Source organism: Gekko japonicus, unplaced genomic scaffold, assembly GCF_001447785.1.
Source record: "Gekko japonicus isolate JY-2015 unplaced genomic scaffold, Gekko_japonicus_V1.1 scaffold1923, whole genome shotgun sequence".
NCBI classification, from domain to species: domain Eukaryota; kingdom Metazoa; phylum Chordata; class Lepidosauria; order Squamata; family Gekkonidae; genus Gekko; species Gekko japonicus.
Genome location: NW_015167594.1, coordinates 121,585 through 128,615, shown reverse-complemented (window position 1 = coordinate 128,615; position 7,031 = coordinate 121,585).

The following is a 7,031-nucleotide window of genomic DNA, read 5'->3' as shown; positions in this document are numbered from 1 at the left end:
CTTTCCCTAAGAGTAAAGTAAGTGATTCATAACAGCAGAACCATGCTGTCCACAATGTCTACATATTCAGGATAATTTAAAGAGGAAGGGGAACAGGAAAAATTGTTTAACCCTGTGAAAGCTTATCTCCTGGAAAGAGAGACTTGGTCTTTTGTGTGTGAGGTGGGAAGATGGTTGAGGTTTTCCAGGTCACTTATGTATCATCACCAGCCATGCTTCTTCAGTCCCCAATTTGTTCCCTGTAACAGCAATCTTCATGATCAATTAGCTATCAAAAGGCAACAAAACAGGCGCAGCTCAAAACAGGACTGCGGTTTCTGCATATTTGAGAAGACTTTCTAGTAATGCAAAAAAATATTATCTTGGAAACTGAAAAAAAAATCCCTCAGGAAAAAATTAAAACACAATCTGGTGAAGATTAACTATGCTAAACTGTCCTTGAACTATCTAGTTAGTTCAAGAGGTCGAAAGAGGGGGATTGGCTTGTTCAAGCCCATGGACAGAGAAATCTGGGTAGTAGGAGAAAATTTCCTAATTCTGTTTCCCCCCACTCAGCCCCTAACTTGTATAATCTAACTTCAATATAAAAAGTTATGAGACATTTCTGGGCTTCATTCAGCTACAAATTTGTTCACTGTGCACAGTAAATGAGCAAGATTTGAGTCCAGTAGCACAAGGTTTCTAGAGTATAAGCTTTCAAGAGTAAAAGCTCTCATTACCAGAAACTTTTGACTCTCAAAAGCCCTGTGTTTGCTGATGAAACCTCAAATTCTGAAAAATCTCAGACTTTTTTTTGCTATCAAGTCACAGCTGACTTATGTCAACCCCTAAGGGGGTTTCCAAGGCAAGAAACATTCACAGATGGTTTGCTTCTGTGACCCTGACAGTCTCCCATCCAAATACTAAACAGGGCCAACTCTGCTTAGCTTTTGAGATCTGACGAGATTGGGTTAGCCTGGGATATCCAGGTCAGGGCAACAGTAGGACTATTAGAATGTAAATATAATTAACATACAACATAATTATATGAATCTGACCTACTTACCTTCTTGCTGTGAATTTACCAGCACATGCCATTGTGTTGCTATTTATATTTTTAAGATAATGGTGTCAGTGGGTCAACCTATTTGATCTATTGTAACAATTATAAACTAACTGAAAATTTGATAGTATACGTGCAAAATATTCTCTATCCTTCACAAATGTGGGAGTTAAAGCTAAGCTACATTAATGTGCTTATAATAATATAATCTACAATGAACTAGTTAAGTTTTGTTACACGCGATGGTCACCTCGAGGCTAGACTACTGTAATGCTCACTACACGGGGCTGCCTTTGTTGCAAATCCAGAAGCTGCAGCTAGTGCAGAATGCTGCGGACCGGCTGTTGAGATGGGTCTCCCTAGATGGGAGCATATCCGGCCTGTGCTGAAAGCACTGCACTGGCTGCCAATAGCATACTGGATTCGCTCCAAAGTGCTGGTTCTTACCTTTAAAGCCCTATATGGCCAGGGTCCGACATACCTGAGGGACCGCCTTTCCCCACATGTACCCCAAAGAGCACTTTGGTCTGGGACTCAACATCGTCTTGCGATCCCAGGCCCTAGGGAAGCCAGGCTTGCTACAACTAGGGCCAGGCCCTTTTCAGTGGCGGCTCCTACCTGGTGGAACGAGCTCCCGGAGATCAGGGCCTTGCGGGACCTCTCACAGTTCCGCAGGGCCTGCAAGATGGAGCTCTTCCACCAGGCCTTTGATTACGAGCCGCCACTACCACCACCACCAATGGTATTGGTAACAACGGGGTAAGGGACAGCCCTATGAAGATCAATTACAGCATCACTGTGGATCGGTTTCTCTGGATGGGGGAAGAACTGACAGTGTTATGTAACATCTTGGTGATACCATCTTGTTTAACTGATAGACTGAAATTATTGTATATTTTATTGATTATATGTGATTGTTTTATCCTGTTTTTATGTGCTGGCACATGGTGCCCTGTTGTGAGTCACCCTGTGCCCGCTTGTGGGGAGGGTGGGGTAGAAATGTAATAATAAATACAATTAAAAAATAATAATATACAAAAGCTTTCAATAGCATTTTTGTTGAACTGATAAGATCACAAATCGAAATGGTTCATCATTATAGAATGACTAACAATAATGAATAGAGTGAGGGAATAAACATTTTGATGTCACAGGGAAAGTTTATCAATTCTGATTATGTCAGTTCTTGATCAGAAACCTATTACAGTATCAAATCTGTATTATTGTTAAACCAAGACTAATTTTAATTTAAAGTGATATTTCTTTAATATCCTCCTACTTAAGATATGGGAAGTCAATAAATCTAGGCTGCTCTATTATCCAACCCTACTTCTGCTTCTACTTCAGTTTCAGATCTCAAAAACATATACCAATATTTTTCTCCTGATGGTACAGTCCACTCAAATGAATTGGTTTATATTCTTTATATAAATAGAAGCCAAACACGAGACAGTTTCAGAGGGCAGCCATGTTGGTCTGCAGTAGAACAGCTGGACTCAAGTCCGGAAGCACCATAGAGACCAACACACTTTTCAGGATAGGAGCTTTCAAGAGTCAAAGCTCCCTTCATCAGATATGAGCCCAAAAAACAACACAGTGGCTTTGGCAGTTACTTCACATCTATATGTTAGGAGAACTAATCCATAGTCTTCTCCCTATCTGAAACGTTAGCAAAGGGCAATAAGTTCGTGTGAAATAAACAGATATCACATCCATTACACAGCGTTTGTGTGTCTTAAAAATGAAGACCATGGGAAAGATCACAGTAAAAGGATGTACAGTTCAGTGCTGTTGATACATTTACTCTTGTTTGACAATCATAGGTAAGCTTTGTCCAGCAAAGAGGTGGGAGAATGAGCTCAGGATGTCTTCATACAGGCACACTAGAGGTGAGAGGTAGCGCCTTCATCACACACATTTTTGTCCACCTCCACCTGAATCTATGCCTACACATATAAATGAAAATGGATTTGATGAGATTTTTGCTGCAATTTATTTACCACAATTTTTACCCAGTCTTATTGACAGCATTCCGTGCGCCTTGGCATTTAGTCATCCCACTCTGGATCTGGCAGCCCCACTGCGGTCAGGGAGCATGAGGGTCTAGGGGAAACAGGGCACCGTGCTGAGGATAAGGGGAATGTGCCCTCAGAAGGGACCTCTTCCCCAGCTGGTGAGCGGGTATCCTTTTGCACCAAGGAACCATCCCTGGGCAGGGTGGGAGGGGGGCTCTTGGTAGTGGGTGATTCGATCCTTAGGCAGGTAGACAGCTGGGTGGCGAACCCGCGTACTGACCGTATGGTGACTTGCCTGCCTGGTGCAAAGGTAGCGGACATTACGCGTGTTTTAGATAGGCTGGTAGATAGTGCTGGGGAGGAGCCAGTGGTCGTGGTGCATGTCGGCACCAACGATGTGGGGAAATGCAGTCGTGAGGTCCTGGAGGAGAAATTTAGGATGCTGGGCAGGAAACTTAGGTCCAGGACCTCCAAGGTAGCCTTCTCAGAAGTGTTACCTGTTCCACGCGCAGGGCCGGAGAGACAGGCAGAGATCAGGAGTCTCAATGCGTGGATGAGACGATGGTGTAGGGGGGAAGGGTTCAGGTTTGTTAGGCACTGGGATACTTTTTGGAACAAGAGGGAGCTGTACAGGCGAGACGGTCTCCACTTGTCCCGAGAAGGAACCAGGCTGCTGGCACTTAAAATCAAAAAGGTGGCAGAGCAGCTTTTAAACTGAATATTGGGGGAAAGCCGACAGGAGATGAAAAGTCTCTGGTTCGGGTTGGCTCATCTCAGAGAGATGAGGGGGTACCTGTTGCTTTTCTACAGGGAGGTGGATTGAAATTGTCCACAGAGGCCATGGCTGGTGACATGGACTGCCGGACAACGACTCGAGATAGCAAGAGGAAGGATGCAGGCTTAACTTGTAAGGGAAATTACAGCTGTTTCTATACAAATGCTAGAAGTGTCCGAGGTAAAATCGGGGAGTTGGAGTGCTTGGTGTCGGAGGGAAAAATAGACATTGTGGGTATTTCTGAAACTTGGTGGGATGAGGAAAATCAGTGGGACACAGTGATTCCCGGTTATATATTATATCGGAAGGATAGGGGGGGAAGGGTTGGAGGTGGGGTAGCTCTGTATGTCAGAGAGGGTATAAAGTCTAGAAAGATTGAGAGGCTAAGTGAATTGGATTCGCTTCTGGAAGTTCTATGGGTTGAAATAGGGGGGCCAAAAGGAAACTTAACACTGGGAGTTTGTTATCGCCCACCAGATCAAAAGATAGAGGAGGATTATAAAATGATGAATGCCTTAAAGATAGCAACTAGACAAAAACACTGTGTAATAATAGGTGATTTTAACTACCCACACATTGATTGGGTCAATATGTGTTCTAGCCGGGAAAAAGAGATTGAGTTTCTAGACACTCTAAATGACTGTGCTATGGAGCAGATGGTCACGGAACCTACCAGGGGAGAGGCGATCCTTGATTTGGTCCTAAGTAACACTCAAGACCTGGTGAGAGATGTAAAAGTGATTGCACCGCTTGGAAACAGTGATCATAATGTTGTTGAGTTCATCATTTGTACAAATAGAGAATTGGCCAAAAAGACTCACACAACCATTTTTAACTTTAAAAGGGGTAATTTCTCTGATATGAGGGGACACGTGGGGAGGAAACTGAAAGGAAAAGTAGAAAGGGTCAAAACAATTGGGGAAGCTTGGGATCTATTTAAAACTACGATCCTAGAAGCTCAAAAAATATATATTCCGCAGGTTAGGAAAGGCACAAACAGGTATAGGAAAAAGCCTGCATGGTTAACAAACAGAGTAATGGAGGCTGTAAAAAGTAAAAAGAATTCCTTTAAGCAGTGGAAAGCTAGTCACAGTGAGGCTGATAAAACGGAACACAGGCTATGGCAAATAAAATGCAAGTCTGAGGTCAGGCAGGCAAAAAGGGAATATGAGGAGCATATAGCAAAAAACGTAAAAACCAACAATAAAACTTTCTTCAAATACATTAGAAACAGGAAACCAGCCAGGGAGGCAGTGGGGCCCTTGGACGACCAAGGGGTAAAAGGAGTATTGAAGGATGATAGGGAAATGGCTGAGAAGCTAAATGCATTTTTTGCCTCCGTCTTCACTGTGGAAGATGAGAAGTGCTTGCCCACTCCAGAACCACTGATTTCAGGAGGGGTGTTGAAAGACCTGAGTCAGATTGAGGTGACGAGAGAGGAGGTCCTAAAACTGATAGACAACTTAAAAACTGAAAAATCACCAGGCCCAGATGGCATACATCCGAGAGTTCTGAAAGAACTCAAATGTGAACTTGTAGATCTCCTGACAAAGATATGTAATCTTTCCTTAAAATCTGCCTCCATTCCTGAGGATTGGAAGGTAGCTAATGTCACTCCCATCTTTAAAAAGGGTTCCAGAGGAGATCCGGGAAATTACAGGCCAGTCAGTCTGACGTCGATACCGGGTAAATTGGTGGAAACCATTATTAAGGAAAGAATTAGTAGGCACATAGATGAACAAAACCTATTGAGGCAGACTCAGCACGGTTTCTGTAAGGGAAGATCTTGTCTCACTAACCTGTTAGTGTTCTTTGAGGGGGTGAACAAACATGTGGACAAGGGGGATCCAATAGATATTATTTACCTTGACTTCCAGAAAGCTTTTGATAAAGTTCCTCATCAAAGGCTCCTAAGTAAGCTCAAAAATCATGGGATAGAAGGACAAGTCCTTTTATGGATCAAAAACTGGCTAGTTCATAGAAAACAGAGAGTGAGTGTAGGTGGGCAATTTTCTCAGTGGAGGGTGGTAAGCAGTGGGGTACCGCAGGGATCAGTACTTGGTCCACTGCTTTTTAACTTGTTCATTAATGATTTGGAGATGGGAGTAAGCAGTGAAGTGGCTAAATTTGCGGATGATACAAAGTTGTTCAGGGTGGTGAAAACCAGTGAGGATTGTGAGGCACTCCAAGGGGATCTGTCAAGGATGGGCGAGTGGGCGTCAACATGGCAAATGGGGTTCAATGTGGCCAAGTGCAAGGTGATGCACATTGGAGCCAAAAATCCTAAATATAAATACACATTGATGGGGTCTGAACTGGCAGAGACTGAGCAAGAGAGAGATCTTGGAGTTGTAGTGGATAACTCACTGAAAATGTCGAGACAGTGTGTGACTGCAATAAAGAAGGCCAATGCTATGCTGGGGATTATTAGGAAGGGTATTGAAAACAGATCAGCCAATATAATAATGCCCCTATATAAATCAATGGTGAGACCTCATTTGGAATACTGTGTGCAGTTCTGGGCACCACACCTTAAAAAGGATATTATAGCTTTGGAAAAAGTGCAGAAAAGGGCAACTCGAATGATAAAAGGGTTGGAACACTTTCCCTATGAGGAAAGGTTAAAGCGCTTAGGGCTCTTTAGCTTGGAGAAAAGACGACTGAGGGGTGACATGATCGAGGTTTATAAGATTATGCATGGGAAAGAGCAGGTAAAGAAAGAGGTACTTTTCTCCCTTTCTCACAATACAAGAACTCGTGGGCACTCCATGAAACTGCAGAGCGGTCGGGTTAGAACGGATAAAAGGAAGTACTTCTTCACCCAAAGAGTGATTAACACATGGAATTCACTGCCACAGGAAGTGGTGGGTGCTACAAGCATGGACGGCTTCAAAAGGGAATTAGATAAGCATATGGAGCAGAGGTCCATCAGTGGCTATTAGCCACAAGGTATAGCTAGGGGCTCTGGGGCAAGTGATGCTCTGTCTTCTTGGTGCTTGGGGGGGGGGTCAACAGTGGGAGGGCTTCTAATGTCCTGGCCCCACTGCTGGACCTCCTGATGGCACTGGTATTTCTGGCCACTGTGTGACACAGAGTGTTGGACTGGATGGGCCTTTGGCCTGATCCAACATTGGCGTCTCTTATGTTCTTATGTTCTTAAATGTAGGAGCAGGACCAGGGTACTTTAATCCATCAGGGA